At 42.8% G+C, this 21,834-nt stretch overlaps 1 long non-coding RNA gene across 1 annotated transcript in view; it reads right to left on the bottom strand.

The window, feature by feature from the left end:
• Window positions 1-305: 305 nt before the first annotated feature.
• The window catches only part of LOC140657593 (uncharacterized), a 34,682-nt gene continuing 13,153 nt past the window's right edge, over window positions 306-21,834 (bottom strand). The window contains exon 5 of the long non-coding RNA XR_012044394.1: window positions 306-1,130. This is a non-coding gene — a long non-coding RNA (uncharacterized lncRNA). The remainder of the gene's footprint in view (window positions 1,131-21,834) is intronic.

Here is a 21,834-nt window from a genome sequence, read left to right as displayed (position 1 = left end):
CAGCAGCGAGCCCTCTGCCGCCACGCCGTGCCTGTGCCTGCCTGGGGTCCACTCCTCGTTGCTGAGGGCAGATCCTGGCTGTCTCTGCCACCCAGAAGGTGTCCTGCGCAGGTCTGCTCAAGTCGCACAATGATCCCGCAGCTCCATAAATACTGAGCAGGAAGATATGAAGTCCAAATTGCTTTTGGTTTTTTTATGTTTTTATTTTTTTGTAAGTGAATAAGAAAATAAGTTCTATAAGCAAAATCATGAGATAGTCTGTAATGGTTACTACTGACTAAGCAAAGCACCGTTCTCTCCTAAAAATCTTGCTGAAGGGGAGGAAATGATGTCCCAAGTGCCCGATACATTAGACTTCCCAAGTCGCAAGGGAACCTCATTTTCCAGCAGCAGCGCATACGAGCACATAGGCAGAAAGTTTCTTTTGCAGTGCCTTCGGTGGAAGTTCTGTCCTCCGCGGACACGTTCCTCAGTATCTATAAGGCCGTTGTAGTCAGTCCGAGATGTAGTGCCTTACACAAGTAGTTCTTGAATTCCGACCTGCCGTGCCTGCACACAGCGGGTGTGTTTGCATGCCTAGGTCTAACACCGGGCTATGACACCTCAAAGTGGATACTTTCTTTTCGGGCAGTTTGTGACTCTGTCTGGATGCATACCTTCGTATTATCAGCTAGTCTGGAAATCATTTTCGAATATGCAAATAGTGTAAGAGCAAAGGAAACCTGTTTTTCAAATAAAACATGACCAAGGGAGAAGGGAATGCTCGCTCTACTTTGGTAAAAGATACTAAGATCTTCTAAAGACAATAGGTAAAACCTTATGTTATGACTTAAGAGATTAGCTGGACTCTGTGTGTGCAGAGGAAGGTGTTTGTATATAAAACTAAAGCTGAGAAAATTCCAGTTTGATACGCCTTATCGTCTTCTTGGACTGACCTGTTCAGCCCTGAAGACCTCTTACAGTCTCAGGAGGTGAGGCTATTTCCCCTTCTGCAGAGGGAAGGTTTCCTGGGGGTGGCATCAGCAAAGCCTGCCCTGAGGAACACAGACGCCGAGCACCATCTTCTCCTCAGGCGGGAAAACTGGGCTTTTTGAACGTCTGTCAGCTCCTGGTGGCTCGCGTCGTGAGAGCTGAGAGGAAGGGAACGCGAGTGAGAGGACTGAAACAAATGCAAAATGAGTATATTCTAGCAAGAATTATTCCAAACTCATCCTAATACCGTAATTGACTTCCACTGAGGTTCAAAATGCATCCAGAATATCATGGGATTTCTGCGATGTGTTAGAAAGGAAGATTATGGGAAACAGACTTTTGCTACAGCTCTGCTCTTCTCTCCTAGCAGGTTACTAATTTTAGAGCTACTGTTTTGTTGGCTATAAATTAGCTGTATTGGAAAGCACTGGAATGATGGCACAATAATGTGGCAAATGAAAATGAAGGATCACTGTAATTAAAGCATTAGAAGACAAAGACCCTTTCAAGTTATTCCAGATACCCAGCCCACAGTGAATCAGAGAATTTGGTTGCATTTATCAGCTTTTGTCGAGCTTACTGGCCGTGCAGATCCCCTTTTGGCAGGTCAACGTGAAAATCTTTCAGCGGTTTGACCACACACCAGGTCGAACAGGGATCGATCTCGCCACCACCCACTGATTGATGGTCTGAGCATCGGGCGGGAGTTAGAGGTGAATCTCCTTTAATTAAAATGTATGGAAAACTGATTTTCTGTGCCTGTCCTGCCCTGTATGTGGGAACATTTGCATTTCTGATGATGAAGGGGTGAGGATGTCTGCTGGTAGTTGACTTCTGCTTCATCATCCATGCTTGGCCCTGCTAACAAGCTGCTCTGCCCCAGGGAAGCCGGCTTTGCTAGGTGAGAAAAGTTATTTATTCTCCTATCCCGCCTTGTTCACAGTCTTTCCTGAAAAGAAATTGTCAATCATGCTTAATTACCCTAAATTACGTGTGGCAGATTGGTACAGAAGCGCCGCTTGCTCCAGGCTGAAATGAGTCCTGCAAAAGTGAGCTCTGGGATTGCAGAGGAGGATACAAACCACATTCCAGCATGACCTATCAAAGCAATGCAGCATCTTGGGGTAACCGGAAAATGGGGAAATTATTCCCACATTTTTTTGGCGTTTTTTCACTGAAACATTTTCATTTTTTTGGCTATGCTACACAGCTTTTCTTTGATTTGTAGAAATAACACAAAGCCTTTGCTTAGCTAGAAATAAGACTTTAAATCCCTAGCTGATCTATGCAACTAGTTAACAAGTGAGGCAGGCTGAATCCCAGGAGCGGGCGGTTGTTTGCTTTAAGCCTCCTCCTGTCAATGACATTAGGAGGCACGTCACCTCTCTCCCTGGGTTGTCCATCCCGCTGCTGCAGTCAAGGCCATGGCTCTGTCCCAGGTCTTTACACATCTCAGGAATTCACAATTCACCTTATGAATTAGTCAAAGTTGTTTTTTTTTTTTTGCCAGTCCACAGAACACTGCAAACATGAAATGATCAAGAAAAATGTGCAACGTAAGTAGGAAATGTCATTGATGCAAATGATGCCCCAAGGGCTCAGGCTGTGTATGATGGGACTGAAGAAATGTGCAAGAAAAGGAGATACACTACACGTGTGTCCAGTAGGCTTGCTCTTTTGAACACCTATAAAACATTGCACAACTTGAACCTCTTGTGGGTGGAGGCACGTTTCACACAAGCAGGGCTTCCCCCCAACATCTACCCTCCTTCTGGGCTTGCAGAAGCAACCTGGAATCTTAATGCAACTCTAACCTGAGACCTTTCCCCAACTTATTGAACAGAAATCATCAAAATACCCCTCTGCACCAGGAGTCTTGGTGCACTGGAAAGTTGCAGTACAGGCTTGGCAGTGTTTGCATCTCTGCATCTCTGGAGCATGGATGTGAACACTGCCGGGAGCAAAGGGCCAGCGACCGGCTCATGCCATTTTTAGGAAGACTGATGCTTGGTGAGATGGGGATGCAGAAGTCTGGGTGCTTAGAATCACAGGATGGTTTGGGTTGGAAGGGACCTTTACAGGTCACCTAGTTCAACCCCCCTACAATAAGCAGGGACATCTTCAACCAGATCCGGTTGCTCAGAGCCCTGTCCAACCTGACCTGGAATGTTTCCAGGGATGGGGCATCGACCACCTCTCCGGGCAACTTGGGCCAGTGTTTCACCACCCTCAGGGTAAAAAATGTCTTCCTTAGATCTAGTCTGAACCTCCCCTCTTGTAGTTTAAAACCATCACCCCTTGTCCTATCGCTACAGGCCCTGCTAAAAAGTCTGTCCCCGTCTTTCCTATAAGCCCCCTTTCAGTACCGGCAGGCTGCTATAAGGTCTCCCCGCAGCCTTCTCTTCTCCAGGCTGAACAACCTCAACTCTCTCCGCCTATCCACGTAGCAGAGGTGCTCCAGCCCTCGGACCACTGTTGTGGCCACCTCTGGACCCGCTCCAACAGGTCCGTGTCATTCCTGCGCCGAGGACTCCCGAGCTGGACGCAGCACTGCAGGTACAGGCTTCCGCAGTCGACGCGCACCCTGAAAGAGGCTGACGGCACCGGCACTGCCAGACTTCAGCCCGCAGCGGGTGTGGAGCTGTATGGCTGATGCACAGATGAGTTGAGGTTTGTGGGCACCTCGGTGGTCACTGGTCCCACCTCCGCCCAATGCCAGGACAGCTGGATCAGGTTGCTCCGCTCTTGTCCAGGCAATTCTGGAGGTCTCCGAGGGCGGAGATTGCATGTCCTCTCCGTCCCCTGTTCCAGAGTTTGGCTGCCCTCCTGCTGAATGTGTCTTTCCAGATCTCCAGCCAGGGTTTCTCACATTACAGCCTGTCCCTACTCTCTGTCCTGTGCCCCTCGGAGCAGAATCTGGCCCCATTGCTCTGTGCCTGGCAGGTACGGGGTGTACAGGATTGCTACTGGGACAGCCCTTCCGTCAGGAGCACAGTGGTGACTTGCTCTGGGTTTGCATGCACCCACTTTAAATAATAATTACCGATTCTCCTTGATGAGGGTGTCTTTTTTTTGTATGTGCCTGTAGAGAACACCAAAGTACCTTCTCTTGGGCCTTTCTCTTTGGTATCTTACTCCGTTTCAACCAAAGCTCACAGCTGAATCAAGCTGCAGTCACTGATCTCCGCAATGCTCGTAACAATCGCTATCATGTCCTCACTACTTATCCTGATTCCTTCAAGCTGCAGCTATCAGTTAATTCAATCAGGATGATTAGACAGTCAATGAATAATTAGTTAAACGATTTGTGCTGCACACCAGAAAGCCCAATCTCTGCCGAAGGAGTCCCAGTACTCACCACTGTTTAAAAAAACAAAACAAAAAAAAAGGATATCATGGCTCGGTTGAGCTCAGTTTCTGCTCTGAGTCCCTCTCTGGAGCATCTCTCGCCATTTCTGTTGGCTCTGCTGGGAAATCAGGATCTGAAACCAGGAACCTGTGGCCCTGTGGCTATCACAGCGCTTTTTGGAGTGTTTTGTCAGCCGTGCTATTGAAAGTAGTAAAAAAATTATTTTAAATTTACGATTTTATACTTGCAATATTCCATGCAGGATATCCAGTAGCAGAAAACATCATATTCTGCAAAAGACTTTTACTTGGTTGAAACAGATCCAAGCAGAGAAAAGAAACCCCTCTAAAATACTGCCTAGTTCAAAAAGTCTGATTGTTCTACACTGAGATGAGCCAGACATTTGTGGGGTATTTTACACTAAAAATACTCATTTTCCAAAAAGATAGGGAATACTAATCCCATAAAAAGATTACATTTCTGAGTATAATATTTTACAGAATCCATAAGCTGGGATATGTGGTGGGTTATTGCTTGTCTCTACTAAAAAAAAAAAGGCACAAAGTCAATCAATTGCTGATCTACCATTTCCAAAATGCAAATACTCCTTTGTTTGCCGAGGATATGACAGCAATTTTATGTTATCATAAAACCAAGTTTCCTTCCTGAGCTGCAGGCCATAGTACAACCAGATGAAACGGCTTTTTTTAAATCTTTGTTTTTGACCTGCCAGCCTTTGGAGCCGGGCGGCATGGGAGACCTTGGATCCACGGTGCATGCTTATAAATAATTCTCATAAAATCCTCAAATCCGGTTTTGCTGGAGACCTTGCTCCCGCAGAGCCCCATTGGTGTGGGGATGCTGAGAGCTGGTGCATGGTTTGACCTGTTTATCCATTGTAAACTGAGCAAATACTGCAGCTAGCTCACCTTCTGACAGTAATTCATGGGATTTTCATTAGCTTATTCACTGTTATTTTGAAATAATTTTTATTTACACTGAGCAGGGATCATGAATATTTGACACACAACCTGTGCTGTTTGACTGACTGATCAGATCAATCTCATGTTGCCGCTGCTTTTCCCTCGCTAGACGTGTGCAGGAGCACCTGCAGCGTAAATCTTTTTGGTTTGATTACACCACATTTTCTTTATGTGGACTAGATGTTATGACAGACGTTAGAGCATCTCTCTGGTTGGCACTTGCTGTCAGTTGGATATATGCCCAGTGCGAATCCGAAATGTACTTTGTGTGGCTGTTATTCCGATAAAACTGAGTTGCTTGGGCTTTTGTGGGAATCACGCGGAGGTAGATAACGGGAGTGTGGAGCTCAAGCAGAGGAATCTGTCCTCTGTGCTCTTGCTCGGGGTTTGTCTTGACTTTGGTGCTGATCTAAGGCCACTTCTTGGTTTGCACTTGAAGCTCTTGAAGCTTTCTAGAAATCTTGGGTTTGAGTCTTGCAATAATTGCTATTTGGCAAGGAAAAAAAAAATTCCAAATGGCAGAGTGAGGTGGCTGTATGAGAATCGCGGGCTGGGCACAGATGAACAAGGAGCACTGAGTGCAAGGAATGACTTACCCTCATATAAAGATATCAATTCAGGTCCCTGACAGAGTCGGGCTGTACCAGCGTGATGCTGTGCCTGCACTAATCAGCCAGGTTAATCCTCAGCATTTAATTCAGTAGGGCTCGTTATTGCAGGTTCCGTGCCGTAGCTGTTCTGCTCCCCGTTGCTGACCCCGCTCGCTCCACGCTGGGTGCCCGCAGCTCTAGCAGTGACGCTTTGGGCACGGTCGCAAGAGCTCAGCGGCCGACATCAGTGAACGCACGGGCGGGCTGGGGGACTGCACAAAGGGTGCTTAGATGGGCTGATACGCACCGAGCTGTATTTGCAGGCTCGGCAACTGACGGCGTGCATCAGCCGTGATGGAAAGTTACCTTTGGGGGAGAAAAGAAAAAAAGCAAAGGAAAGAGAAGGGAGAGGGGAGAAGCCTTTCCCAGGGGCCGGCCATCTTCTTTCCCCTCACAATCTCACTCTGGTTTGCTTAGTTGCAGATTGGCAGTGGTTCCACCCAAAGCAGAGGCTGTAATTTGAAAAACAAATGCATCTTATATTCTGGAGGTGGGTTACTTTGGGGACTGGCATGTCAGAACGCAGAGTCAGATGAACAGCAGGTCTCAGGGCTGACAGACTTAAAAATAACCCCGAAACCCCCACTACCTGTGGTGTTTCCCTCCAGAATAAATGTGAAAAAAGGATTTTTAATATGAACCAGCGCTCACCAGGGCAGAAGCTGATGTTACGATGGTTAGGCAATATTAATTTGTAGTCTCTTATTTTCAGGTTCAGTAGGGTGGGCTTCCCAGAGTGTTAGGGAAAAGGAGCCTTTGGAGGAGGACGTGAGACAGCGTTAGAGATGCTGGAGTGGACTGTCCCGCACGATGGAGAGCACGGAGGAGCAAGGGACTGCTCGGGGACCTGCGGAGGTGACACAGGAACAGCCACAGAGAGCAGCAGGCTTTAATCCAGGATAAGAACATCTTTCCAACCCCGCAGTTTTAATTGTGCAGCACGGTGCTGCGCGCTCTGCAGACCCGGCTGTACAACCGCAGCTGTGCGCCGTGCTGCTGCGGACGCGTTCCTGCGGCCCGCAGTGGTGGGCTTCCAGGGCAGTCCGTACGCATCCCGCGAGCTTTCCCCGCCGCTCCGTGTTCCCCAGGAAAATACACCTCAGTGCCTGGGGTTAAAAATGTAATTCACTGCCTTACGGCAAGGGATCTTGCTGCCTTCTGGTGTAGCAACCTGGAGCTCTGCTTCGGGAGCTGGCGCTGCTGCTTTGCAGCCAGATCCCAAAGCGTGCCAGCGCGCAGGGAAAGACCTTTTGCACTAGGGCTGTGGAGATGGCTCCTCTTCTCTTTGAACACTGAAATACCTAGTAGGTATTCCCTCCTTACCAGGGATCACACTGTGCAAGGTGTGTATAAAGACTAAAGCATCTTTCTAAGAAATAGTCTCTAAAGGAGACAGTTTCCACGACATTAATTTTTCTTCATTGTCTTTGTAAATTTAGAAAATATGTAGAAATGTTTTAAGCTCAAGAGTATCCAGCTCCCACAAAGAAATAAACTCACGGCCCAGAAAGAGAGACAAAAATTAGGAAGATGCTCAAACAAGCAAAACATCAGACATGGTGACATAAATATTAAATATGAACATAAAAACTCTAGGACCTCGGAATGGGATTTGCAAACACTTATGTGCTGGTGGAACTTTAAAAACTATATCAAGGAAACCTTAATGTTTAAACAGTATGTTTAAAATTTAACCTGTGCATTTTTCAGTCACCCATGCTGCACGGCAGCTGGCTTGCTTAATGCCTAGACAAGAGCATTCCTCTGCTGGTATTTCCCCAGACGCTGGTATTTCCCCCAAACGCAACCAAAACCCAAACCAGTATAACCAGTGGCAGACTGCACCGGGGGGGCTCGGGGGTAGGCAGTCCCGTCCTGGGCTCTCTGGTAAAGCAAAGATGGGCAGCCCAGGCCCACGGGGATGCTGCTGCCAAGGGCTGGGCTGGTGGCAGGTGCTGAAAAGCAGGGCGAGACGTCACCCGGCAAGGTTTATCCGGTAAGGCGGGTCATGAGAGGCATTAAGGGTAAGCCAGGAGGGCTTACGCTCGGCTGGGATCAAGCTTGGAGCCGTCCTCGAGAAAAGCCGCTCCTGGACATCACGTGTCCCTGCAGCAGCGGTGGAAAGGGCTCAGCTGCCGCAGGGAAAGCGCCTGCAGGCGGCTTTTAGGGGGACTTAAAAAATAGAAATCTGCCGTGACGAAGAGTGGGAAAGGAGCTGCATACCCCCACAGCAGTACGCTTTCAAGAACAGAGAGAAAAGGTCAAATTGTTCGTGGGGCCCAAATTCTGCAACCTCCGTGTGCTGCCATTGGCAGCCTTTCACCAAAAATGGCATTATTGCCCACCAAAACGCTGCTCGGCCTGACATAAACCAACACAATGAAAAAATATTTAATTTCACAAATTTCAGTCACTCCGCTTTCCCTTCCTGCCCCTCCTCCCCACACCCCTTCTGCTGTCCCTTCTCCCCACTCTTCTGGCATAAAACCCTGTTTCTTCCCTTAGAAGAGACAGAACTGAAGGACTCTTTGGTCCCTCAAGTCTTAGGTGCTAATTATACTGGATCTCTTTGCCTTTCACTTTTTTTTTTGTTTTGCATGCGATATCTGGCTGCAGGAGACTTGTGCACAGCTCTACAGATGTGTTTATGCTTGGCAACGGTAATGATAACTTGGTTATGGCTCAGAGAACAAGCTCATTGCAGAGTAATAGCTAATTTTAAATACTAGAAGCCACGAAGCAGCAGCAGTGAAGATGCCAGGTGAGGAGGCTGAGCAGCGGTGCCAGCCCAGCATCTTCTAGCAGAAGTTGCAGTACCACAGCCATGACTGAGGAGTTTCCCATCACCTTAACAGCCTTCGTTCTTCTGGAGAACCAGTGTGCCATGGTTTAATACAAGGCTCTGCGTTAGGCTTTCATGGGCAGCAGAGGGGAGCCCCTTCCCAGCACCACCAGTGCAACCCGTGCCCCAAACTGGTGTGGCTGGAGGCTGATGCCTGGGGGCGCGGTGGGCAAAAATGAGAAGGAAAAGTGGCCTCATGGATCTGTGACTCCTGCACTGTCTCAGCAACTAATGGAAAACAGCACCATGCCCAAGACTCTTTTTTTTAAGGCCCTCAGAGGATAATCACATTAAAGTAGGTCTCATAAATAATTCACCACTGCTGACTTAATGCCTTTTTTGTGCAAAGGCCAATTATCAAAATAAACATTGAGCTTCATGTAGATCAGTAAATGAAAAAAGTCATTTCTATGACATGTAATATATGCTTTCGTTTATAAATTGTGCTACCAAATACAACTTTAAGTGCTTCTCTCTCCACCATTTTTAAAATGTTCCATTAAAAAAGAAAATTTAAAAACTAAGCTGCCAAGATAGACAAAGGAACCTTAAAAATTATTATAGCTAGTTTTGTTTCTAGATTAATGAAACTTAGCACTAATGCAACCGTTAGCTTACTGGTTCACATAAATCCACCTTTTTGCTCTTGTTGATAAAGCACCACAATTAGTTGTTATAAATGGCAGCCTGGGAGGTTCCCAATGCTCAGCCAGGCATGCCTGACCCAGCACTGGGGGCACCTCGGGACGCTGGCGCATGTGGCTTCAGGGGCTCGACAACAAGCATTTCCATCGCTGTATTAGAGCCGTGGCAGTGAATGGGGTCAAGGGAGCTTTAGGACGACGAACCGAAGTGGTCCTGAGTGACCTGGGAAGAATGGGCAGGGCAGATGGATTAAACCCCCTTGGCCCGGGACTCAAGCAGTCTCCAAGTAGATGGTTTCCAAGGATCTCCGACAAGGCAAGTTCAGTGTAAGTGGTCTTTTATCAGGGGAGTGAGTGAGGTGCTTGACTCCAAAACCAGCAGAGTCAGAGAAGCTTTCATGTACCAACGAGGCCAAGAGAGACAACACACCACCTTGAGCCACAGCGATGGACAGTAGCACCTTGCTCAGGCTCCTGGGGAGGAGGATGCCTCCAGCAGAAGAACATCTCATGGAGTGACCTACTTCATGAAGGCAGTCTCTTTATTTTTTAACATCCAGTGAATTGACCTCTGCATTTAGAAACTTTTTACTGCTGTGGAAGCGGCGGTGGAGCAGGTCCCATGTACCGCTGAACCGAGTCAAACAAGGCATGGCAAAAAAACACGTCTGGAAAATGTAGATCTCCTCCTAGGGCATGGGTGGAATTATTTGTTCAAAATTACTTGCTGGGTAGTGAACCTATTCAAGCAATCCATAGTACAGCATTGCCTGAAAAGGTTTTTCCTACGTATCTTTCTCCAAGAAAAACTAATAGCGAAACTGTCATATAGTTTTGAAGTTAAATCTTGACCAGGTTTGCGCTGGTTTAATGAAAAAATCTGCATAATCTGTTTCTTCTTACTTAATCAATTCCTGCAGGAATTTGCGTTTCTCTCGAAAATACTTTGTTTTATAATAAAGCTTTGCGAACAAGCAAGTCAAAGTTACCGATCCTAAACGTGCTTTGTGCTAGCATTCATAAAAATAAGGTACTTCAAGTGCATTCTAAATACATTTTTTAAAAAGCTCTCCTTGCTGATGCACGTGGGCACGGTCCAGAATCTGCAAACTATTCCCTGGAGCCTCCCCACAAGAGTTCAGGTAAATGATGTTAACTGAATCTCTGCTTTATTAGATTATCTCATTGGTAGCTGACTTTGTAACACACGTTGCCAAATCCCTCTTCTATATGAAAGGGAGATCTGAACTGTTTCAAATTTTAACCGAGATGTGGGTTCATGGAAAGGTATATCAAGTTTTATGGCTTTAGTGTTCAATGTTCAGAGAACTCCTTTGACTTCAGTAAAAAGTGATGGGATTTGAGGGAACTTCTGCCTTCCTAGCTGAGAGAGTCAGTGTGATTTAAGTGGCTCTGTTGATCTTGCAGAAGAGTCTCTCAAACATTATTCACTCCTCTGAGAAATACACGATTGTCGAAAGCCGTTAGATTCTTACCATTATTGTTTGGGTTGTCTTGTAGAAGGATGAATTGCCCTGTTTTACTGATCACAAATCAGTATCACAAACACTATGTTCTGTAATTGCATTTCATGTAACAATTTACAGTTCCTTTAGTGAGAATATGGCTTATGGGTTATAAAACAGAAGCGGTAGAAATATTTAGCTAATGGATTTTTCTAAGCCACTGCAAAAAATTTATTTGCATTATAACTTCTCCAAGCCATCCATTTTTATAGTTGTATCCATTTCCCAAGCCAAGCAACGTTATTTTAATCAAGTCCATCTGCTAGAGCTTAGAAAGGGCAAGGAATGTGAAAGAAAGGTGGCTTATTTCACAAATGCAGATTTGGATATGCAGTAGGAGTATACCTTACATACTACCTATTGGTTTTGGACCAGGTGTGCTCTGTTATTTCCTGGCAGACATTCCTGTGTTGTTCAGCTGAGGAAAAAGGCAACCAGGCAGCACGGCCAAGTCCTGCTTGTCTTGTCCCGACACGCAGTTAGGTTGAGGGTGGGCTGCTCGCTAATGCCCAGGGCTGGGAAGCACCCTCAGCCCCCACGAGTACTTAACCACAGATTTACACGCTCCAAAATCCCCCAGCTGAAACCCGCGCTGCCAACTTGCTACAATCCCACAGCAAATTTATTTTAACGCACATATTTTTATTAAAGCTGATGGTGGCTAATAAGCACCGTCTTCCTTCTCCACAGCTGGTGCCAAAGCCCTGTGTGCTGGCTCGAGTCGCCCACCCCGGGGAGACGCTGTGAGGTGGCTGCGGTTCCCAAGCCTCTGCTTCAAACACTGCACACCAACTGGACTGTAGTTTGAAATCCAGGCAAAGACAAGTATTTTGAACTTTGCAGTTGCTGGAAAGTCTCCCTGCTGCATGCTGCACTCTAACCCTGGGACAGCTGTCCCAAAGGGCATGGTTTCCAAGAAAACTGCAGCACTCCTTTTAACCAGCCCCCGAGTTTAGAAATCCTTACGGCTTTCGCTTGCTGTGTGGCCCTGGCATTTTGGTAATTGCTTCACCCTTTGTGCAGCCTGGCTCTGCGTCTCCTCTGATTAAACGGTTCCTGGTTCAGAAGTTTCACTCCTGCTTATTAACTCGTCCTTTCTGGTCACACTCAGTGCTACTTCCCTGTCTTGTATGTGGGAAAGAAGGTGAGAAGTATTTATGCTGGTCTTTGCTTTGGTCATCCTCTTTGGGATTGTGTTTATAACACTTTGTATTGCTCAGATGTGTAAGTGGTGGCACCGAACTCTCCTGTCCAAAATTCAAGTGCTTGTTCCCATGCGACACGTCAAGGCTGGTATGTCCTGTTATGTGGCAAGGCTGTTTGCCCATCTCACGCTTCTGTCCGTCCCATGCTGACCACGTGCTTTAGTCATGTCACAAAATTTAAGGTGTGCCTGGTACGTGGCTGGCACTATTGATAACATGATGAACATCTGCCTTGGGATCATGAGACTGATGCACTTCACTTGATGAAACTACCTGTTTCATTAAGAAGATGCTTATAAAATTGTTTGTTTATTAAGGTTGGACTCGATGATCTTAAGGGTCTTTTCCATCCTAAATGATTCTATGAATCTATGATCTTTGGAATCTATCTATACATATGCATCTGGCTAGCTCTGTTTTTCTTTGACATGGCCAAGATTATACAGACTGATAAAACTTTAGCTATAGCACGGACTTTTTGGACAAGTTGTTAAAAGGTGCTGCGAATTAATTAATATTTACCAGCGACAAGGATGCTGAGCATCTGAGGTTGTTTGGAGAGCTTAACTTTATTTAACAATCTGGACTAAGAAGGGGTCTGCAAGATGTGCTGTCATCTGTCACCTCCCACCCAGGCGTTCTGCCATAGCTTCCATAGGATTTAGAAAATATCCCAGAAACCATATGCTAGCCCAAGTATAAGACTCATTAACCAAAAATGTCAAAAGAAATGGTCAGTGGAATTCTTTCTCATCTTTATTTTTGTTGTCTTCTGTTCTGACTCCTTCATGTTCAGTTGCAGTTTTCCTATCTAGGTTAGGTGCTTGGGGATTTCTGTCTCCTACTGTGATTTCTTCATGTCTGAGTTTCTTTTCTAAAGAGAGCCCTTCTGTCTCTGGCTGATAAGGCATGTTTTTCAAAGATCACGTGGGGTTTTTTTCCCTTCACTTGTCTTTACCTTCTTCCCCAGTGTCGTTTCTCTCCACTGGCCAGTTATCTCTTCCTCTCTGGAGAGCACGTCTGTCTTTTCTTTCCCTTCTATTTTCTTTTCCTTGCTACCGCTGTTATCTACAGTTCAGTTTGTCTCATATCTTTATGAAAAGGTTTACTCCCACTTTTCTTCTTTTTCCCTTCAGCCTGCATTCATCCAACCTTTTATTTCTCTTTTGTTTATATCTCATTGATATTTCAAGTTAAGTAAAAATTTACTGCTTTTGCTTAAAAGAAGTAGATCCGACTGGGTTTGCAAGGCCTTTTGGTGCAGGACTATGTCACAAATGGCCCCGGAATAACCTACGGTGTCAAACATAAGATCATTCACAATTTTGGTGACTATATGTGATTTTGACATGAAACCAAACAGGGTATTTTTGTGTGTATGAATTTAACTTCATATTCCATGCTTTCTTGGCCAACAGTCCTAAAAGCCCTCTTTGTTCCAGAACGGCCATTAGTATCCCCATCCGCTCTGAGGACATTCCAGGTACTGACTGAACCTGGTTTCTCTGCGATTGCTCAGTAGCTGGAGATACTACGATCCGCTTACTTTCCACCCTTGGGCTAACACGACCATTTCGCAGCAACACCACCTCGTATCATGAAGATAGAAGGTACCTATGGTTACTCTGGGGAAAAATGAGACTATGCATGGAGCAGCATGCATGGAGTGTGGCAGAAGGTCCATGACCTCTTGCTGTCTGTCCCTGTGAAACCCTGCAGAAAAACTGCAAAGGGAAATTTTGAGAGTAATTTCCAGCATTCTGATCAATGCCATTTGTACCACTTGTAATATTAGGGGTGGTAATAAGATCCATCAAGACGTCTCAAGAAAAGCTGGTAAAAATTTCTCCCATTTTAAAGCTTTATTGTTATGTTCAGTAGTTGATATTTTGACAAAAATGTTGAAGAATTCCAGGAATGCAGTGAAAATTTCTGGGATATATTTTTTCCTGCTCTTAACTTGATTTTTGCATTAACATTTTATACCAAATTAATTTATCAGTTTATATGCATATACACGTGTATGCACATAACTTAACATGTGCATATATGTATGTATTAGATATGGATAACCTTAAACAGGTTTTTTCTGGTTTTGTTTCTGTGCATATGATGTGAGCCTATTCAAGTGATTAAAAATATGACTTCACGGGCTGCTGCATAGGCATAGGCACTTACGGTTATGTAGTTGTGCTGAGTGTTTCAATTGTCATTGTGGTACCTTCAGGAGCAATTACCGCTGCAGTGGTGTTGGAGAGATTGCATGAATCGCCATGACAGGGAGCAGACCTTGTCCGATACGAGTGTTTGTACTACGTGCCTAGATGACCCCAAACTGCAAGACTCCTCCAACTAGTTCTAGAAAACAATCGTTAGTGAGCAGTATCCCCAAATTCTTGTGGTGGTCTGGAAATTTCTGATTTGTCAAAATTAAATCATGATAGATACTGATTTGAAAATGTTTATGAATATTACGATGCCGTTTATCACCATAGCTATAAAAACACATATACTGTTAGAGAATTGTAGAAAACAAGAATAAGTACAAAGCGATGCAGAACAGCTTACTGGCTACAGTATGTGGAATAAACTAAGTTAGGGACGAATTTTTTTAACAACATGTCCTATACTTAAAGGAAATCAACATCTACATGGTTTCACACCTGCAGTATTGCTTTTCCTGTATTTTCTCGTAAGTTTTGATTTAATAGGTATATTTTTCAACACCTCTGTTAACATCTAACAAAAAATTAATGACTAAATATAGTAATGTCTATTGATTCCGAGCTACCCTCCATGCAATTTCTACAGCTGTGACTCTGTAACATATCTGTGGCCTGTGCCACATGCAAACAGGTTTCAAATGATTAAATTTGCCTCGTTATTATTCCATTCCGCTCCCCTTAAGGATTTCAGACATACACTTTGGGGACTCAGTCTAGTTTTTATTTTATATCCAGTAAAATATCTTTCAAGTGTCCCTGAGTACCTTTGCTCAGAAGAAAACAAAGAACCAACATACAGTTATCAGTATTTGGCTTTCTCATAAATATCTAGCTTAAAATGGCTAACACCTGGCTGTCTGTCTCCAGGATAGTAGTGAAATATGAGTCTCCAAACATGTTATTGCAGCATATTAAAAGATTTTCAGCCTTTTTTTTTAGTCAGACCCAGTAGCCACTGAATAGATCAAGAAGTGTTTACACTGTGTTCACTGTTCAGCTTCAGTTCCATGTTCCATCTAGTTAAACATGAGGGGGATGTAATATATTCATTTTGCAAGAAAATTCTATATTCTTTTGAAGTGATGAATGATTCAGCAAGGCACTATCAGAGTTGATAACAGTTTTGCTAAGCTGTCCTACTCTCCATTGTCAGGTTATCAAAATACACTGCAATAAAGGACACTTTGCATTCTCCCATTTTATACTACTAGCCCACAAATATTCTCTGTAACACATAGTCCATACATTATATAGTATGCCTGTTGCTCAGATTCTCTGCTTGCATTGCTTTATAGTTTAACTTCATCATCAGCCACCGAATAAATTTCCATATAGGGAACTATTTTAATTAAACAGACCCTTTGTATGCCTATGGCTCTCTCTCTTTTATAATGCAGCAGATTTTTTTTAATCCTACCCTATGTGAAATCAAATCTCAGCTGCAGGCAGAGTCGGAAATGAATCCAATGTCTGAATGGGCATGGCGTGAAGACTAAATTACATTCTTGCCCCTTTGACATATTATCTGACTGCAAACTCGTAGACAAGTTGGTGGGCAGCAGGTCCCAGCAACGTCTGAAAAGCATGTATTTATGTAAGACTGTATAATGACCACTTCAAATCTTTTTTTTGTATTTACTTTTGTATCCATGGGGTAAGAAAGTGCTATTGTCTCCGTTTTACAGATAAGGAAAAAGTACTTAAGGAGAGTATTCCCAAAGGCCAGCCGTGGCCTGCAGGGACTAATGTTCTTAGACTTTTTCTGTAGACAACGGAAAGTGCTCTGAAACGTGTTTTGCTCGAGCTCTTCTCCCTCCGCTTCCCAAAGCTAGCTTTGTGGGCCACCCTTCCACCTGCTGCCAAATGGCTTGCCAGAGTGGCATGTGAAATCTATGGAAATGTGAGGAATTGCAGTGAAGCCTCTGCACAGCCCCCTAACTTTTGCTCTGTCTTTCCTCACTGCACTTGTTTTGCTAAGGGAAGGAAGAAGAGTTGAGTTGAAGCAGTTGAGTTGAATCATGTGATAACGCTAAGTTATGGGCACGTAGACCCGTGCATGCTCACTGCAGTGTCCAGGACTGCCGAGCGGCACGTGTGTCACCCGGCACACACGCCACTCTCTTTTTTGCCTTCTGCAAAATCCCCTATGCTTTGCAGTCAGATATGTTTTCATGTACACAGGTAGCAACGGAAAATTAAAGAAGTGTCACGCTTTAAGTTCAAATGATTAAAAAGGATGCATTCCAACAGGCCAAAATATTTCCATAAATACTTTCAAAATGTGGAGAATAAAAATTTCTTAGCCGCCCCAGTTGTAGCAGAGTTTGGACACAACAGGTAGCTCATTCTGGTTTCAGACCTGGCACAGAAATTTATGTCCAAAATGTAATTTGTTTAGACGATGTTAAGCTCCTGAAAACACAGAATTAGAATTAAATGCCTTCTCAACCATAGCCATGGCACTGCAGTCATGACGCTAGGACACGCTGGAGCACAAGTGCTTTAGACAAACATAACAGGCTGAACAAACAGGCAAGAAACACTCCACCTGCATAAAGGAAGCAATTTGTAAGCATTCGTGTTCTCCGGCAAGGCACAGAAAGCAGGCACCAGTCAAAACAATCACCAATAACCATTTCACTGAATTTAAATACAGTAGTGTGTCCCTGACTATTATTATTTTAGTTGTCACTTTGTCATTGCTGGTATATTTTTTTTAAGCTCTTCTTTTCCATATTTCATTTTCTAAATACAGGCGTTGAAAATAAAAACCTTACTTTTGGCTTTACGTTTCATTTCATTGCAAATATACATTGGTGATTCTCTGTGTACATGTTCAGCATGGAGGTACGTCATTCAGAAAGGTCTTCAGCCCTGACACTAGGTGTAGCAGATGATAAACTAAGAGTGCTGCCACGTGAGGTGTGACTCTGAACGCTGCTTTTCTCAGCCGCCTTGTCCGCATGCTGCAATGTCCACCTTTTATTTTTTCCAAATATAAAGTTGCTCTTTTTTGGTCTGTATTACAGAAAATAGCGCTCAGCTAGGTGTAGTAGTAATGATATAATGATGCAGGAGCAGAAAAATGAGCAGAAATGTATTTTATTCCATAGGATTCAAATTTAAAGTTTAAAGTTGTACCATGCAGCTCAGGATTAGTATTTATGGTGATTTGGAGGCATATTACAATCAGGGATTGTAGTATCATTTGTATGATACTACATACATACATACATGATGACTGTAGCATCATAGATGTCCAAAGACACATTTTAACCTAAAACATTTATGCCACATCATTGTTGAAGAGATTGATTTGCTTTATTTTATTCTCTTCAGTTGATTTTGCTGGCCATCAGTGAATTATTTTTGTTTTGTCTTGAGTGTCATGTTTATTAAATTTCTTCTACCTAGTCATTTTGACGTGCTTTAGAATATCAGTGTCTGTAATCATGGGTCTATTCACTCTACTTCATCCCGTGCTTGTCTCAGAAAAGGTTACTGGAAGGATCTTCAGGTTTAAAACTGTACAGCTAAAAAAACCTCTGCTTCTCTTACAAGCCAATCTCAACCCCTTTTGTTTCTGGCACACATCCATATAGCTGAGATAAGTAAATAGTGAGTCCCTAAACAGATGGCCATTAAGTCCATCACTTGAATGCCAACCAGTTTGGGAGCTATCAACCTTTCTGTGAGATGAAGGGTAAACCAAGTAGGTAAATTCATCTAGTATCCCTTCTGTAAATTTTCTTCCTTGGATTTGTTCACATTCTCTACAACCTAAGACAATCTCTGATGAATTATGGTTACCACGCTTGATAATCGCATTCTTCTAAACTTTATTTTAATTGTTAAATGGAAAGTTTTACAAGATGAATATTACCCTCAGTATGCAGATGAAGGAAACACACTCTCTTGTTCAGATAGTAGGTGATGATCTTAACTGAATTTTGGGTATGCTAGAGTTTCTACTGAGCTGGTATTTATCTCAAGGAAAGCCCCAAATCTGAAGAGTTTCTTTATAGCTGGAGACAAGCCTAGCTAATTACTAATCAGTCCTTAGTAACACCAGGTTCTGAAACATGATCCAAGATTTGGACAACACTTACTTTTGATTTGTATTATCTGAACACTTCAAAATGTGGTATTTTAAATGAGTATTGGTGAAAAGGGTTAAACACATGTTCATTCATTCACATTCATTTTGGGCAGTTTTGTGGAACAGCTTTCACAGGCTGTTCCTTCTTTCAAAAGGTTGTTGGTCTTCGTTTAAGAGATGAAAACAGCACAGGTACCAAGGGAAGATACCTGCCTGTCTCTACTTTGTTATAGAGACATTTTGAACATGCCTCCTTAGACCTGACACGAGCTCTAGGATAAATAGTTCACTGTGTCTGCACATGCCATTTTTCTTTCTAGTTGTGCTGTCTACCCCTGACCGTTCCGCTACTTCTGTTGTGTTTCTAAAGGTTTAATATTGTGTGTCACGGTCATACTTAATATTGTGTGTCACGGTCATACTGAGTATTAGTATGGAGTACTTCAGAGATCTGTGCACAATGGCATCCAGGTCTTTTTTCTGAGAGCAATACTTAAGGTTCCATCAGTGTTCGGGCTATACTTCTCAGAACACAGTGTATTTATCAACTGAATTTGGTCTGCCACTCTCCTAAATTGCTGTGCTTACTTAAATACCTAGAGACTTCTTACTCTTTCTCTCTGAGGCAGCCTTTACCTCTATGATTAGCCTCTCGCATAGTTCTGAAGAATTTTGTCATCTGTTGAAAAACCCAAGCTAATCTGTATATTCTTTCCTGTCATCTGTTTTGCTGATGTTCTAGAAAAGCTTTCATTTAAAGAGAAGTGTTTGATGTAAACAAGATGATTTGGCCAGTGGCTTTCAAGTATAAAGCCTAGTTGTTTCACAACTTTATTTTTAATTTATATTTCAGGCTATATTACCAGCTTTTTACCTGTAATTCCCTAAGTTCTTGCAGATCTCTTGGAAAAGTATTATTTGGCCATGACGTTACGCAGCATTTTGATATGACCTGCTTTTTCACTTTTGACGTTTCTCTGACTGTGATAGTCTACCTTTGTTACACTTAAAGAAAAGATATTTCTCCAGTTTCTTCTATAATAAAAAACTGTACAGATAAATACTTCAGCTTTTCAAGAGAGTCTTTATCCTACAAAATTACTTTCTTTATATCCTTGTGGCTAAGCCTATCCCCTTGCTCTCTTGCAACTTGCCTGCTTCTGAGATAATTAAAGTTTTTATATCTTTGACTGTCTGATCTTTGCATTCTCTCTTAGCTCATGTTACATCCTACGTTTTAACTACCAGAGTTTATTACTTACACAACTTTGAAAGAAAAAAATATCTGTGCCACATCTCTTGCGCTGTTGGCAGGATAAGCTCTAACCTCTGCGGTTCCATCCTCTATTGTAAAGCATAAAGAAAAAACGGAATTTTTTCAGACTCCTGCTACTTTGCTTATTTCTTAATGATCTTATTTTTTTAATAAAATGTTTTTGGGTTTTTTTCAGACGCTACAGTTTTTACTGAGGTCTGTTGTGTAAACATTAAACACTTGGAAAAGTTTCAGGAACAAAACTGCCAAGTTAACTGCTGTACTACTAAAACATTACATTAGACTCAATAAAGACATCATAGCATCTTTCCACAAATAAATCAGTTGCTTTTTTGTCTCCTGCCAAATAGACATTCTTAAGACGTGAAAATCCATTACAAAATTAGTATAGTATTGGAAAAATGGTTATATAATAAATAGCTAAAACTGGTATAGTAAGTCTTTAATTAGTCTTTTACTAAAATACTGTCCATGACTGGCACATCTCTGTAACTCCTTCCATCTTCAGTTAAGAAAAATACCTTATTCCTGGGTGGAAATTTAAAACTGGAAGTAGACCTTTTTAAAAACTGATGAAGATACGATTTTTGTAATCTTTATCTTTAACATTAATTTTCACAAATGGCTAAGCAAAATCTTTTGTGAGGATGATGATCTGAAGTGAAGATTGCTCCAGACATTTGGGTGAACAACTAATTTTTCGTAAATGAAATTCAATCAGTGAAATTTCAGTTTGTATCTTCCCATATACATATGGTATGCTGCCTACCAGCTGCTTCCTATGGACACTTATATCTAAATGCTGTTCTCAGTCCTGTGAGCAGTCTCTTTTTTTGCACAAGAAAGTACAAGGGTAAGCAGTTCAGGAGTAAAAAGCACTTCACCAGTCTGAGTCAAGAAAAGGTACAGGAAATTTTACTTTACAATAGGTGAGCATAGGAGAAAATGGAATGAAAACAAAATTTCAATTAAAACTCAGAAGCATATTGTGGGAAAGAAAGTTAGAGAAAGGAAAGAATTTACTGTGGATAATTCAGGGTACTATTAAATGTTTAACTGCCAGATCAAAAGGAAATAGCAGAGCTGTTTCAGCAAGAGGTCCTTACATTTATGCATTTATTCTCACTTTGCATCTCCAATAACATGGCATTAGACCTTTCTTGCCTATCCTGTTTTAGCCCTGTGATGTTTTTCTCCTTCGTGGAGCCCCCCCAAAAAAACCCAAGGCCCCACACATGGACCTGTATAGAACATATACCAAATAATATCCTTTGATATTATAGCAACTGCCAATGCAAAATTTGTTTCTCAAAAAGAAAACCTCTGCAAATAGCAGTAACCTTGGCTTTCTAGCATTAATTATTTTTCAAGTTAACCCATGTAAATTATGTGAAAAGTTAACACTTACTGCATAATATAAACCCACCATCAACATTTCTCACATTATTATGATAGTCATGTTCATGGCACAGTAATACATTTCCCATTACAGCTCCTTCTTCTTAATTCATAAAATATAATTACCACTAAAAATGTATGGGTTTTTTGTTGTTGTTTTGGTTGATATACTAAACATGAATACAGCATTTTTTTTTCTTAAAACCATAAAATTTAGTTCATCAGACATCTACATCATTTGACTTCATTTGACCTCTGTGCTTGGAAAATGCATATATATAGTGCACTTTAAGTTTAGTCAATATACAGTACATTGGCAATAGCAGTTAGGTATCTAATTAATTCTATCCTCACAGTGCCACTGTTTGTCTGCATGTATATTACTTCAGCCACTTTCACTGATTCCTCCTTCCACACTGCAACGCAGAGTTTAGCAGTCTGAGGATTTAATTGCAACAATCTTCAGAGCTCTCTCAATGCCTACAGGAGGATATTCTAAAGGCTAAAGTTAGCCTCAACCTCACAAAACATCTGCCAAAGCTCCCTGTAAAGCCGACTGAGAGAGGCTCCTCCAGAGAGGGCTCTGGAGCAGGAACCTCAGCTGCCCTGATTTACTTGCTGAGGAGTACCCCTCTCTGTTGGCCACGGGGCAAGCCAAAGGATAT

The sequence above is a fragment of the Ciconia boyciana genome, chromosome 10 (genome assembly GCF_034638445.1).
Source record: "Ciconia boyciana chromosome 10, ASM3463844v1, whole genome shotgun sequence".
In the NCBI taxonomy this organism is placed as follows: Eukaryota; Metazoa; Chordata; class Aves; order Ciconiiformes; family Ciconiidae; genus Ciconia; species Ciconia boyciana.
This window is presented reverse-complemented; position numbering and strand designations above follow the sequence as displayed.